The sequence below is a fragment of the Nycticebus coucang genome, chromosome 1 (assembly GCF_027406575.1).
Source record: "Nycticebus coucang isolate mNycCou1 chromosome 1, mNycCou1.pri, whole genome shotgun sequence".
Taxonomy (NCBI): Eukaryota; Metazoa; Chordata; class Mammalia; order Primates; family Lorisidae; genus Nycticebus; species Nycticebus coucang.
The window spans coordinates 56,633,418-56,649,619 of NC_069780.1; the positions used below are offsets into that span (position 1 = coordinate 56,633,418).

A 16,202-nucleotide genomic window follows, 5' to 3' on the forward strand; every position below is an offset into this window, starting at 1 on the left:
TTGGTGTTCCTAGCCTTGTAAATCTCTGCCAAATTTACCCTTGTTCCTTACTCTAAGGAGACCTGTTATATTGAATTAGGAATCCATTATACTCTAGTATGGCTTCATCTTTACTTATTAGATCTGCAATGACTATATTTCTAATAAGGTCACATTTGGAGGTACAGATGGTCAGGATATATGAATCTTGAAAATCATGATTAAACTCGTACCAAATATGGCAAGGTAAAGGCTTTTTCATTTTAAATCCAGGTTTATGATGTCTTTGGATATGAATTCCCTTCAAAAGTAATAAGATACTGGGTTCTAATGCAGAGCTTTCATCTAGTTCCTCATGTCAGTAACCACACCAAGAGTACACTTCTGCACACAATTCTCAAGCACAATTTATGGTCTTTGCTTTCTCACCTCCAAGCACCTCTCTTAAGTCCACAGCAAGATTGTCAGGCTTAGGTGGAGAGGCCACTTTCCTCATCTAATCTTTGCTGAAACACTTATTTTTGATAGATTTTATTGCTCAAATGCAATTGTAACTGTTATTTTCTACTTGTGAGGTTTAGAAACAGTCAGCTTTTCAAATCGTTCAGGGCCCCAACTGTCTCACCACCCTCTATTTTATTTCATTTTCACTTGTAAGCCAAACAATCCTATTTCTGAGTTTCTTTCTTTCTTTTTTTAATGTAGTTTTTTTATATTTATTTATTTATTTATTTTTATTAAATCATAGCTGTGTACATTAATGCAATCATGGGGCACCATATACTGGTTTTATAGATGGTTTGACACATTTTCATCACACTGGTTAACATAGCCTTCCTGGCATTTTCTTAGTTATTGTATTAAGACAATTACATTCTACATTTACTAAGTTTCACATAAACCCTTGTAAGATGCACCGCAGGTGTAATCCCACCAATCACCCTCCCTCTGTCCACATCCCCCCTCCCTCCCCTCCCTTTCCCCCTATTCTTAGATTATAATTGGGTTATAGCTTTCATGTAAAAGCTATAAATTAGTTTCATAGTAGGGATGAGTACATTGTTTACTTTTTCTTCCATTCTTGAGATACTTTACTAAGAAGAATATGTTTCAGCTCCATCCATGTAAACATGAAAGAGATAAAGTCTCCATCTTTCTTTAAGGCTGCATAATATTCCATGGTATACATATACCACAATTCATTAATCCATTCATGGATCGATGGGCACTTGGGCTTTTTCCATGACTTAGCAATTATTGTAACTGACCAACATTATTGTTATGGCTCTTCCCAATCACTTCTACTTGAGCGAGTAAATACGTGATCTATCTTCAAGTTACTGTGGGCTTCAGTTACCTAACGTTCATCTAACTAGCCTGCCTAATACTCCAGTTTCCTTTGACCATTTCTTTCCATTTTCCAAATGTTTTTGTTTGGTACTCTTGAACTTTGAATTGCAATATCTATATTGGTCAGTGCTGATACTCAGTGCTATCACAATAATCACTGATCTCAATATTTAAACAAAATCAGCATGGACTTCTTCCGTATATTACAGTTTGGTAGTGGAATGTGCCCCATCCCAATGAATTACTCTAAGATCTAGTCTCCTTCTTTCTTGTGGCTCTGCATCAGATTTCTCTCTATTCAGCCTGTAAAACAAAAGAGAACACATATGGATAGAAGGATTTTATGAACCAGAAAGAATAATGGACCCCCATTTGTGGAGACCCAGTAACCAAAACTAAGATAGCCACATGGCAATGCATAACTTCCAGTTAAGCTAGAAACAAGTGATCAAGATGTGTGCATTAAAAAGAAGTGAAAAAATGGGTCACTGGTGAGTATGAGAAGTCTCTTACATGCAAGAAAGAGTAGGAGTAATGTTTGCATTTTGTAGAATAGGGAGCCAACCTGAATACACTGCTATTGATGGAAAAATACATTAATATTGTAGTATACTATTTGTTGTGTAGTATTAATGTGTGGAGGAGCTGAGAATATTGATGTAACTTTACTGTGAGAAGCAAGGATGATAAGAATTTATCTAGATGAATTAAATTCTCATCCATCATGCCAGGAATGTCAATAGACATTGCCTTGGTAGATTAAAGAGCAGCATCACCACATGATTCAAATATGCATGTTACTGAAAGTTTGGCACTTGTCTTGAGAAGAAGGAGAACAAGTGGCTTGAGGAAAAGAAAAAGAAGTTTCTTGAAATGCCAAAAGGACATTTAGATTAAGCTTGAAGCTAAAGTTAACTATACCAGCATAAACCTCATTTGTGTAACTCAGGGTATATGTGTTTGTGTGTAGGTAGTGCATTTCCTTTGGTAAAATTTAGTTCATTAAAAAAATTACTACAGATTCTTGTAGCCACTAAAAAGATAATAAGGAAATACAATTTCATCCTCATTAAATCAACAACATTAAAGAATTGGACAGTTCCTTGAAAACCACAGATTCTGCAAATTCAGCCAAGATGAAGTAGAAAATCTGAATAGTCGTATAGATTTTGAAGAAATTAAATTTATACTTTTAAAGTTTCAAAAAAAATTATTTCCAGAACAAAGGGGTACCAGAGAGGACTTAAACATTCCCAGAATTAACATCAATTCTACATAACCTCTTTCAGAATACCACAGAGGTCCTACCTTTCAATTCATACCAGAAAATGAATATTAACCTAACACTAAATTGGAAAAGGCAATACAAAACAACAACAAAAACAAAAACAGAAAACAAGAAAACTATGGGCCCCAAACAAAACCACTATAAATCAAGGCACAAAAATCCCCAACAAAACATCAACTAACAGAATTCAGAAATATTTATAAAGAGGTATATACATCATGAACAAGTGAACTCCATTCTGATGGATATTTTATTTTTTATTTTTTTAGAACATTGTCAGATATTTTCACTCAATAACCCTACTCTAAAAAAGCTGAAAATTAAGCCTGAAAAGATCAGACACCAAAAAATTATCTTTCTCAATATTCTTTAAAAATAGACAACACAATAAGACTCTTTCAAATGTACTATTTACAATATGTAATACAATAAAAAAATTCTAGACATACAAAGAAGCAGGAAAATGTAGACCACAATTAAGAAAAAAAATCACTATTTATAAAAACAGACCCTTTGATAATCCAAGGTTGGAATTTTCAGATAATGGTTTTAAAATAGTTATTATAAACATGTTCAAAGACTTAAAGAAATATGGTCATAGTAAGTAAATAGATTGAGATTCTTAGTAGAAAAATGGAAACTAGGAAAATAAAACAAATTATAGGATTCTAAATCACAAAATATGAAATAAAATATTCACCCAACGGGCTAAACAACAGATCATAAGTGACAGAGAAAATCAGTAATTTAAAGACATATCCCTAGAAATTAACCCAATCTGAAGAACAGCATAGGGGAAAAAATCTCCAGTCATAACAAATATAAATATTGATGGTTCCTCATGTTTTTTCTAAGATTTAGCTTTAATTATTCTTTATTAAACTTGTCAAATTTTCAATGTGTTAACCAGACAACATCTGCCAAGTATCTTTTAATATACCCATTTGCTCCATATCACATTACTGTCAACTCTTAATGACTCAAAAGTTGATTTGCTGAACAAAGTGAAATCTCACCCAATTTTGCCCCTCTTTGCTTTACATTATCTGTACAATAGTCGCACTCAAAAATGTTGATAGATTTTCATCAGATTTTGAATTCTTCTAAAGAATATCAATGTATTATTATATTTGATTCCCGGGTCATTTGACATTTTAAAATAAGATGGCTTCTGATAAATTTTCCATAAATTGCATCCTTCCAGAAATACGTGCCTTTATTCAACAAGCATTCATTGAATATATATAATGTGCTATAAATTACAATGGGGATGTAGAAATGAAATAGACAAGATCCTTAATTACTCCACTTAGGGAAGTTTCTAATTTATAGAACCACTGGGTATAAAATAAGAATTTTCGGCACTTTGTAGATCCTCGAAGATTGAGGAAGGAGGCAAGTTGCACAATGTGTCACCAATTAATAGAGTGATCCAAACTTCTTTAGGAACAAAGGGCTAGATTGAGAAGGGGGATCCTTGTTTACTATAAATAAGACAAGGAGTTGATGAACAACAAGAGCAAACCTGAGGTGTATAGTTCCTTTAGTTTACTTTTGTACCTTTTATTTTATTTTTTTAATTTCAGATTAATGTGAGGGGGGCCCTCCACTTCCCGTGTGGTACCTTGTTGTTGTATCCTAAGCTCAAGTCCTGATGGATATTTTAGCCCCAACTATATTTATTCAGTGGAGCCAAGCATAATTAAGATATTTTATTGATAATTGCCATATCTCAATAAATCTTCCTGATTTTAGGCATGATTTTTATAAAAAAAAAAGGTTTGGTGATATTTAAAAACACTAATTTGGAGTAGTTTGTTATGAAGCAATAAATAAAGGAAAAGTATACTGAGTCCAGAAATAGTTTCCATAAGAATATAAAATATTTTGCATTTATTTTGAGACCATCAATAGGTAAAGGTTGGAAAGAATACTAATGGTTTACTCAGGGGTTATTATAGAATTAATGGTTCACAAACTTGTGATTGGGAACTTAAGATGGCAGTTTTACACATAAAAACAACTTGGTAAGGTTCATAATTTTAGAATGTCAGTGTTTCACAGCTGTGTTCATGTCAACGTGTGGCATATCTTACTGGGTGGCATCATTATTGTTGTTACATGTTTTTGTGTGCTGTCACAAGAATGTCAGAGCTTGAATTAGAGTAACAGACAAACATTTGTAAATTTCTTGTTAAACGTGGCAAGAGTAGAAATGAAATCAGGGACATGTTAGTCCATATGTATGGAGATGATGACATGAAGAAAACGGTAGTGTATAAATGGAGTAAACATTTTTCTAAGGGGAGAGTAAGTGTCACTGGTAAAGAGAGATCAGGGCAGCCAGTAATAAGCAGAACTGAAGAAAATATTAATCCAGTCTTGCCAGATCGGGAACTCACTACCCTGATAACCAAATCTCAGGATGGATCTGCCCCCACAACTGAAATACTTCCCACTAGGCCCAAAATCCTAACATTGCCATACCAGGCATCAAATTTAAACATGAATTTTGGTGCAGACAAATGAATCATATCCAAGCTATAGTAACTATGAAGAAGACAAAATTTAAAACTTTAAAAGTGGTCATGACTTCCCCTCCTTCTTGACATTATTGTACCTAAAATTTTATCTCAGATTTTTTAAGGAATGGTTTAGAAATTTGACATATATGTAGTCAGCCTTTCTCTATTAGAGCCTTCCTGAGCACAGAATATTTTTTTTTCCTGTTGGTTTTGTTTTTGTTTTTCACAGACTTTGAGAGGCTAATGCAACTTTAGAGTTCTTTGAATTTGATAACTTTTAGAGAGAAAAGAAAAAAATCTGTGTGTGATTTTATTTCAAAAAATATAATTTGATTTTTTTTCAAAAAAATCTTTATGTGATTTATTTCAAAAAATATAATTACAGAATAGCATTTCAATTTGACAGTTAAAAACATGATATTAAAAGACTATTTTTTTTTTTTTTTTTTGTAGAGACAGAGTCTCACTTTATGGCCCTCGGTAGAGTGCCGTGGCCTCACACAGCTCACAGCAACCTCCAACTCCTGGGCTTAAGCGATTCTCTTGCCTCAGCCTCCCGAGTAGCTGGGACTACAGGCGCCCGCCACAACGCCCGGCTATTTTTTGGTTGCTGTTTGGCCGGGGCCGGGTTTGAACCCGCCACCCTCGGTATATGGGGCCGGCGCCTTACCGACTGAGCCACAGGCGCCGCCCCTAAAAGACCATTTTTTAATGTGGACTTTTTAATATGACCATGCATATATACTATGGGTATATAAACCAAATGCTTTCCATATTCCTTTTCTTTGATTTATTTACAAGAAGATTGAAGATAAAAGACATTAAAAATTTTAATAATTACCCCAAATCATTGTTATAGTGAATGACCCAGAATAAAGACAAAATTATTGGTTTCAAAGTATGTACACACAGTAAAGTGAGCTGGAAAACATCATTATGATAACACACAATATTCTTTATACATGATTTAGAAAAATAATTTCTTTTATTATTTTCCTTTTTGTATTTAGATATAGAAAGTATAGGAGTTGATTTTTCAAACAGTTGAAATAACTACTACTGCCATTAATGCATTCAAATTTTAGAGAATGACAGAACATTAGATTTAGAAGTGTAGTTTAAATAATTTTCTCTAATCTCTATAATTTAAGCATAAAATCTGAGGCTTAGCCACAGAGATTATGTGCTATATCCTTTATTAGAAAGTGTTTCATTAGTACCTACCAAATATGTAGCTTCATAGTCAGAAATATGAAGGAGTAGGACTCCTTTTTTTTTTTTTTCAGTTTTGGCCAGGGCCAGGCTTGAACCTCCCACCCCCTGTATATGGGGTTGGCGCCCTCTTCCTCGAATTGCAGAAATGGCTGCATCCAGAAGCAGCAATGTAGTAGACATAAAATAACACATAGAATAAGGTTCCATGTGACAGATTTCCTAGCAGCTGTGATGTTCATTAAGGAAATTCTGCTGGGAGCCCCAGATACGGAATTTAAAATCAGTAAAACATCCCATTCAAAAAACAATATAAATGTAAATAATTTGCTCTATAGCATAAGACATAGAAATCACTCTTGCCTGAAATTCTCAATAATGCTATGATGCATAGTCCATTCATAAGGGAAATTAGATTTATTGACTTATGTTCCTTAATATTATATTATTCTTTTAGCAGATAGCACTCCTTGTCAAGATAATTCTAAGATAAAAATCATTATTAACTTGCTAACTAATGACCCTTAGAATGAAAGAATTTTCTTATCCCTAATTTAATTTCATTTGACCTAGATTTTCAATTTTTTACAAGCACATTGAAAATTGAAACTTAGAAAAATGAATTTCCAACTCTTCATTACATTCAATTCAAAGAAAACTCAATATGTGACATTGTGTTTAAATGGCAAATCTTGATGAGATTTGAATAAATAACTTCATTATTAGAGCCTGTTTTGTTTTCATCTATCTTTTGTTTGATCAGTTTGATAAGTCATTCTTTTTCTTGTCTATATTGGGATTCTATAGGAATTAATTCAATCTAGTATTTATAAATATCCACAGATATTTTTACATTCAAAATCTCTACCCAAATATTTATTTTTTACCTACTAGGCTTTTGGCTTGCAACTTCTTTTTGAAGGCTTCTTTTATTTTTACTTTTATAATAACAGAGAAGAAAATATTCTTTTCTTTTCTTTGCTATTATTTAAAATACAGTCTATGTATTCATTTCTTTAGCAAATATTTATTAGTCAACCAGCACCATAACACAGGTTTACATATAAACCACATATTTTTATATGCTTATTTGTTTACTAAAGTTCTCAGGATGTCAGAGCTCAACTTAAAAATATAGAAAAATGAAATAAAAGGATTCAGAAATAATGTTATAATACTTACCATGATCTGGCTTTTAGCTGGTTCTCAGGAATCACTTTTTACTACCTTCTTGCTTACTTCCACCTTGTTTCTTGGTACCTCCAGGCATCATATTCATCTGCACAGAGGCCTTCTCTGAGGATTCTGTTACAGCATCTACCTCCCTCATTCTCTATCCCCTTATTCTATTATGCTGTTCTTCAGAACACAGATCACTCCGTGACATTATATTATACATTTATGTATTCATTTCTCCTTCCTTTCTGTAGTATTAGGTTTACAAAGGATAAAATTTCCCTCTTGTGTTTATTTTTGTATCAATAATAACTGGAACAATGACTGGCATAGAAAAAAATAATAAATTGTTGAATTAATGAAAGTGTGAGGTTTTCTATTCTAGTCAATGGGTCAGAAAAAAAGGTTACATTTAAGGTAAGATGCAAAAAACAAAGAGCCAGATGATGAGATAAATCTACAATGACAAATGTATAAAGAGTACAGATTTTAAAAAGCCTACTTTTTAACTTTTGCATAAAAAGTTGTTTTAGCTATCTTCTGTATCATCATCCTTAGAATTATTCAGAAATAACACAACAATGTCAAAGGCAATAACGAGCATTTTCCTTCTCCATATACTAAACAAAACTCATTTGTAGCAGTATTTAAACTAAGAAAGTTAACATATGCATATCATCTGTTCTTATAGGCATTCTCTCAAGTAAGAAAATAACCAGCACATTTCAGTGAAATGCATACCTTCAGATTAAACATTTTTAGGTTTATCAGTGCTAACTTAAATCTGCTGTCCCCAACTCCCAGGCCACAGACTGGTAGTAGTCCATGGCCCATTATGAACCCATCATAGTAGTAGTCCATGGCCCATTATGCACAGCATCACCACTAATTCCCTCACACACACCAATGGAAAAATTGTCTTTCATGAAAAAGGCCCTTGATACCAACAAGGTTGGGGACCACAGACTTAAATAATAAGTGACAGAAAACAAAAGTAACACTCAGTTGATGTTTATTAACCCAAGATTTTCCTTCCTGAAACCTGAAACACAGGCACCACACCTGGGCACAGGATAGACCTGCTTAGCCCACTACTAAACATGTGCTCACAGGAAAAACACAGCTCACAAAGCGTCTGTGGTGGACTGGGCTCTGGTAGAGAAGTGGCAAACTTTGAACTTTGCATTTAAAGGCAAAAGGAGGCACATAGGGAAAACGTAGGGGTGAAAGAGGCTTGGAATGTTTTAAGTTAGGAAGTCTGCTATTTAGAATTAAGCCTTTGGACATATATGGGACAGATACCCAGACTCAAGTGATCTGTTAAGTAAATTGATGATTTGTAAGTGGGATTTAAGCTTTGTCTTTTATAACCCTGGGCTATTAAAGGATATCTCCAAGAAAAGAAGGGGCATTATGAGGTATTTTTAGGGCAGAGAGGTGGTGGCTTGAGGTAGTCACAGAAATAATTGAAAAAAGCAAGTAAAGTTTTAGTAAGAAAAGGAAGGTTTATTAACTATTAATGGCTTGTGTAGCAAGCTGGATCCCATTCTAATGACTACAGGCTCTGTGGAAAGCATAGTTTTGGTATTTTATACACAACTTTGTGGAGTACCAGCTGCTTCTTGGAAATCTAAAAAGTCAGGTTTTAAGGAAGTTGACTGTCTCCAGAAATGCTGGGGTTTCAGGCAGCTACCTGGGCCCTCAGTTCTTATAGTATTCTTAGTCAAAAAATGACCAGACATCCCGAAGTAAGGCAAACATGAAACAAAGTTTATTGAGAAAGAGAAAGATATGTTTACACAGTAACAGCAAGGTATAGACTTACAGATTGAGATATTTTCACCCTAGACAGCAAATAGGCTACTGTTGTCATGACAAAGAAAAGGCATGAGAATTGGCAGACAAAGAAAAGTCTGAAAAGTCTGCCAATTCTCTTTTATCCTGTCTGTATCAGGCCTATCTCATGGTTCAGAGGTCACCTTGAAACCTGAGTCTTACAGGGTGTGTGGATGCCCTATGAACCCCTCTATGAGCCTGTTGTGTGTGTGAACTACAATGTAGATTTAAGCTAATGATGTAACAATTAGTCTTAAAGCTGTTTGAGGTCACCTTTAAGATTCTATTGTACATGATGCCAGGCTATAGAGTCTTCTACATTCTCTTGCAGTTGGCATGCTAAATTCTAATTGGTAGATTGATAAGATGGTCCCTCCTCCCCAGGTGTGAGCAATCACTTCGGACAAAATTAAGATGGGAGTTACCAAGATGGAGGCCTGGGGGCCCCCCTGTTTTCCTCCTTCCCAGGAAAGCTGCTCTTAGCTAACTACCCAACAGCATGTCTGAGTCCCTTCTCATGGCCAGCAACTCAGCTATAGGATATTTTTGGTGTCCCTTTGGCCAAGAGGAGGTTTATTCAGTCACCTGAGGGTGGGGGGGCCTAAGATTTTACTTTTGTTCATATCTTATATAATGTTAAAACACAAAATTAAATTCCTGCATTTCGACCCATTTGGTAAGATGCAATTAAAAAGAAAACTAAAAATTTTACAATAGTATGATATATAAGTAATTGTTTAAATACATTTGATCATCAAAAAGTAGAGGACAAAAAAGAAGTTAAAAATTAATAGGAAAAAAATTTTAAATATATGCAGATAGGAATCAGCTCATACATGTATAAAAAATTTAAATTTGGTAGTAGTTAAAGTTAAAGTAATATATTATATTTTACTATTCATCTACCAAATTAATACAAATTTTCTATAGAGAAATTTTACAAAAATAATTGGTAATTAGTTACCACTGAGATTAGTCCTTAACAGCTTTTAATTACTGTTTTATAATAATATCATTTTTAACTTAAAGAGATCTTAGAGATAATGTAGTCCAATAGCCTTAAGGTATTATATGTAATAAATTATTGACATTGAATTATTAATAATGTTGAATAATTAATAGTAATTAATATGTGTGTGATAATTCATTCTTCTCATATATCTTTATCTAGGACCTACTCAGTACTAAGATTGGGCTAAACAGATGAAAAGATTCAAAGGCCAGACAGGTTCTTATGCTACTTGAGTGAAAATATAGCAGAAGAATCAAATATAAACCATCAAACAGACCAATAATAAGATAATTACAAGTATGTAACAAGAGTTACAAAGAAAATAAACAATTGAGACAGAAAATATAATAACAGTTGCTAGATGGGATGGTGAACAAAGTACTACTCTGAGGAGATGATTCTTAAAAGCATTAATATGAGACCCAGGATCAAGAAGCAATTTTTCAATGTGGTATGTCACTTAGCCGCTAAGTTAGAGTTGCAATCTCAGTGTCTTGATTCAAATTAATTTGTATTTAAAAATAAATTTATTTTTATATTGTGTCATTAAAACCGAGTAGACAGTATCAAGAGAATATCTGGTGTTGTATATTGCTGCTCCCAGTTGAACTAGAATCAATATTAGAGTTTAAAGATCAGGGAAAGAAATTTTATTTGATTTTTGTTAATTTTTCTTGTGAATAAATAGAGATTTTAGCACGTTTGTATAGTGATTTTTATAGTGTGGCTTCTTAGGTGAAAGAGTTCGATGACATATTTGACCAAATGAATATCCCTTTGGTAATCTTAAGACATTTCTTCTCTTTCAATTTAGGCTATTTTTCTTTTTTCAATTTCAAATAACGTCACCAAGGCCCTTAATTTCAGAAATTCTCTTGAAATAAAGTTCCAAATGCTGAAACATTTGGTACCATTATCTTGAAATCAGAAATATATATCTTTCATTTGGATTCACTACAGTCACTTTCTTTTCTTTTCTTTATTTTTCTATAACAAAAGAGCAACGAAGAAATTATGAAAGGCAAAATTATGAAAGGGATATTTCTATTGTCATGCATTTCCCTTTATTGGTCTTCCTGAACAATACCTCTTTCTGCACTGCTCTTGCTTTCTCTTTCCTGGTACTAATTAGATCAGAGGCAATTCAATAGGATGTCTTTAAACTAGGAAAGTTGGGGGTGGGGAAAACCTCTTCTTATAGTAGCTGTACACCCTGTATGGTTTGTATTTTCACCATAAATTCTCTAGGATGAGCTTCCAGAATGCCCATTATAACCATTAACACTCTAGGTGTAGAATAATTGAGAGAGAAGAATCAGAAAGTTAACAAAAGATTAGATGAAGTAGAAAAGTTCATTTCCTTTTATCATGAGAAATAGTACCCTCGATATTTGAAGCCATGCACCAAGGCAGAGTTGTCTACTTTTGTAGTGTACTTATTTTCTCAGAGGGAAGATCAGTTATTTTAATTTTTTTCAAAGGAGAAGAGAAATACAGACTGGAGAATTAGTTTAGGAATATGAATAACAGTACCAAAATATAGTTATACATATTTAAGATGACTTAGTAGTGCTTGCCCATGTATATTGTATGTACTACTAATGTAAAACTGATATATTTTTTTCCCCTCATGAGTGCTAAACTCCCAAACTGGGGATATTGCTTCACTAAATTATTTGAAGTTTGTCAAATCCCATATAGAATGGTATTATAACCAAAAGTATAATAATATCTTGGTGCTGGGAAGAAGTGAAGGGTAGCATTACTATGATTCATTCTCAGTAGAGAATACATTGAGATGCATCATGGATACCTTTATTAGAGAGGTGGAATTACTCCACATAGAATAAAGAACATCTTGAAGAAGAGTATAATGCATGCTGGACTTTATAGCTAGGTGATTAGAGTAAAGACTTGGGTAATATTTTCATTATCAACTTTATTTTTCTGGAAGTAATAGATCTACCAATAAACTTAGCAGAAATAAATTCTACCTAGGAAATTTGATAAAATGCAAATATTTAAATAAATTCAGATACACTGAATTTAAGGATAGATTTTCAAATAGAGATGAATCCATGTTTTAATTCTAATTGTGAATGGGAGAGTGGGCCAGATCAAAATGGTAGCTCTGATTCCTAAATTAAACAGACTGATGACTTTAGCTCTGCTTATAGTTGTCTTCTAGTTAGTTTACTAGTAGGACCAAGAAACAAAGTAGAGGATGATGGAGTGAAGAAAACAATGGACCTAAGTTAGCTCAGCCTCTCAAAGCCTCTGTATGACACTGCACTAAAATTTGGTGTCCACTGTAGCACAGGCAGGGTGACACGCTTTAGAGGACAGAGTGATTCAGAGCTGAATAGATAGAGAGAGGTTTCCATCTTATAATGGCTCACTCTCCAATACAAGGCACACATGGCTAATTAAATTCAATTAGTTTAAAATCAAATACAAGTAAAAATTCATTTCTTTATTTTCACTAACCAAATTACAAATGCAGTAGTTATGGTCATGGGAGACTACTAGCTACCATTTATTTAGTTTACATAGAAAGACCATTTCTGTCATCGGAGAAAGTTCTCCTGGCTATCACCGATCTAGCAAAGCAGCTCTTGCTATGCCATGGTAGTTTGGTCCTGTGTTCTGTTTCTCACTGATGGCCATTTCCCACCATGGAGAATTGTGAAAATATATACATAATACCAATGAACATAATAAATTTATGCATATTGTTTAAAATTTTTGTGAGCTACACATGCCTTTCATTTCTTTATGAATTAGAGGGTAAAGTCACACTTTATTATAATTATCCAGAATAATAAAAACAGTAAAGGATATAAGAGAAAGCCAAAGAGGGGGCTACTAAAACACATAAAAAAAATTGAGTATCAGAAGTTTCACACATGTAAGTACAGATCATTTATTTTAAATGAATTAGCTCAATTTCTGAAATAAAAGCAGATGAGTTAGAGGCATTTACATTTTGATAGATATTATCTTTCCACCATAGAGTATTTTCAAAAATAAATGCTGCCTACTTTTCAGGATCCTACACTTTGAAAAAAACATTTGAATTATGTCAATACATGAGACTTAGCATAGAGAAAGTATTATGCAAGGCATTAAATATGCAGATTTAAGATAAATAACCACCCCTTCAAAGATATTCATACATTTATCATCATGAATCCTGTGAATAAGTTATAATGCATGACAAAAGGGGGCCAGGTGTGATGGGTCACACCTGTAATGTAGCATTCAGGGAGGCCAAGGTGGGTGGCCTCCTGTAACTCCTCAAGAGTTACAGACCAGGCTGAGCAAAAACAATACCTCATTTCTAAAAATACATGGACATTGTGACAGGTGCCTGTAGTTCCAGCTACTTGGGAGGCTGAGGCAAGAAGACCACTTGAGCCCAAGAGATTGAGATTGCTGTGAGCTATGATGCCATAGCACTCTACCCAGGCAACAAAGTGAGACTCCATCTAAATAAATAAATAAAATTAAAAATTAAAAAAATGATAAAAGGACTTTTGCAGATGTAATTAATGTTACAGACCTAAAATAAAGATTTATCCTGAATTATCTATACTGACAGCCGCTACGCGTTTGCCACGGCCCATGTCCATGGAGCCATCTACGAAGAGAGGGGACTGCTGAGAGCAGAAGGAAAAACAGTCAAGAATAATAAGAAATACTGGATCTCCTAGCTGCCATCTGTCTGCCAGGAAAGTTGGCCATCATTCACTGCCCAGGGCACCAGAAGCCAATCACCCCAGTGGCCAGAGGTAATCACCGGGCGGATGAGGCCGCCAAGGGCACAGCCCTTAGTGCAACCCATACCCTGACCATCAGCCTGCCAGACCCTGGGCTGCCAGTCCTGCCAGAGAAGCCTGAGTACACCCCGGAAGACCTGGCATGGCTCCACACTATCCCCCAAGCACACAGCCCTCCACAGCATAACGGCTGGTGGCACACTGTGGATGGAAAGCACAGGTAGGGGTGGAAGTGCTGCAGCGCATGCACCAGGCCACACATATGGACAGCAGAAGACTGAAAGACTTAGTCCGTCACGCAAAGATCAAAATTGAACAACTGGATGCCAAGGTCGATCAGGTAATCAGTGCTTGCAAGGCTTGTCAGCTCAGCAATGCCAGGGCTGGGCCAACCGTCCAAGAAAACCATGAGTGGGAAAACAAGCCTGGTGCATATTGGGAAGTGGACTTCACAAAGATTAAGCCTGGTCGGTATGGGTACAAATGTCTCTTAGTCTTTGTAGATACCTTTTCAGGGTGGGTGGAGGCCTTCTCCACCAAAAACAAAACAGTGCAAATCATGACGAAAAAGCTGCTTGAAGACATTCTTCCCAGGTATGGACTGCCAGCTTTAATCGACTCAGATAAAGCACTAGCCTTTATTTCTCAGATAACTCAGGGGGTAGCCACTGCACTGGAAACAACCTGGAAATTACACTGTGCATACAGGCCCCAGAGCTCAGGAAAGGTAGAAAGAATGAATAGAACCTTAAAAGAGACCTTAACTAAATTAACTAAATCCTGGAGTCTGGTGGAGACTGGGTGACTCTCCTTCCCTTTGCCTTATATAGGGTCAGAAATTCCCCCTATACCTTAGGTCTCTCTCCCTATGAAATTCTCTATGGGAGACCACCTCCTATTATTCCAAATAACTGCATAGATATTTTAACAGAGGCAAATGACAAAGATTTTCTCCTTTCCCTCTGCTGTTACTAGCAGATTCAGAAAGAGAATTGAAACCACCCAAGTGCCACCTACATGGCAGGGCTGATCCCACAGCCCCACAAGCTCCAGCCAGGGGACTGGGTCTATGTCAAGAGACACTGGCAGGAAACTCTTGAACCCCAGTGGAAAGGGCCTTACACTGTGATTCTGACCACCCCCACTGCACTCAAGGTTGACGGCATTGCCGCGTGGGTCCATCACACCCACGTCTGGTTGGCAGACACGTTTGCCATCAAGGACGATTACCATGAGCAAGAAACTGTTTTTCAGAGATTTGAAAGCACAGGCCTTTGTTTCAAATGGGAACCAGTGATGGCACTCACCATCTCCACTCTATCAGGACTGGGGTTAGCAGGGGCGGGCACTGGGATCTCAGCTCTAGTCCTTAAAGATAAAAACAATGGGGTGCTAAGAGCGGCCATCTATCTAGATATAGAAAGAATAGAAAAATCCATTACTCTACTTCAGGACTCCTTCACTTCCCTCTCCAAAGTAGTGCTCCAGAACCAGAGGGGGCTCAATTTGTTATTTCTGCAACAAGGGGGATTATGTGCTGCTCTGGGCGAAGAGTGCTGTTTTTATGCTGACCATTCTGGGATAGTTAAAGAATCCATGACCCTAGTATAAAAAGGACTACAGAAACCCAGACATGAAAGAGAGCAAGCTCAGAGTTGGTATGAGGCTATGTTTAATTGGTCCTGTGGCTCACCACCCTTATTTCTGCTATAGCTGGACCCCTAATTCTGCTCTTATTAGCCTTAATAATAGGACCATGTATAGTTAACAAACTTACAGAGTTTATATAAGAATGAATTGAGATGGTGCAACTGATAGTTCTCAGGGCCCAGTATCAACCCTTGAGCTCCCCTGAATATCTCAGACTCACCATGGAGGTCCCATGATTGGGTCCTCCTAGTTACAATGAGAAGTGGGGAATGAAGGACCCAGTGATTCCATTTTGGGCTTTTCATCATTTCAGGCTTTTGTCCTCCATTTTAAAAGCAACCTGAAAATCCTTTGTTTCATTTCTTAGTAAACCACACCCTTCCCTATCTCCAGGG

At 35.6% G+C, this 16,202-nt stretch overlaps 1 pseudogene; it reads left to right on the forward strand.

Annotated features, from left to right (window-relative positions):
• The window catches only part of LOC128590312 (leucine-rich repeat flightless-interacting protein 2-like), a 35,450-nt pseudogene extending 21,069 nt beyond the window's left edge, over window positions 1–14,381 (forward strand).
• Window positions 14,382–16,202: the final 1,821 nt, after the last annotated feature.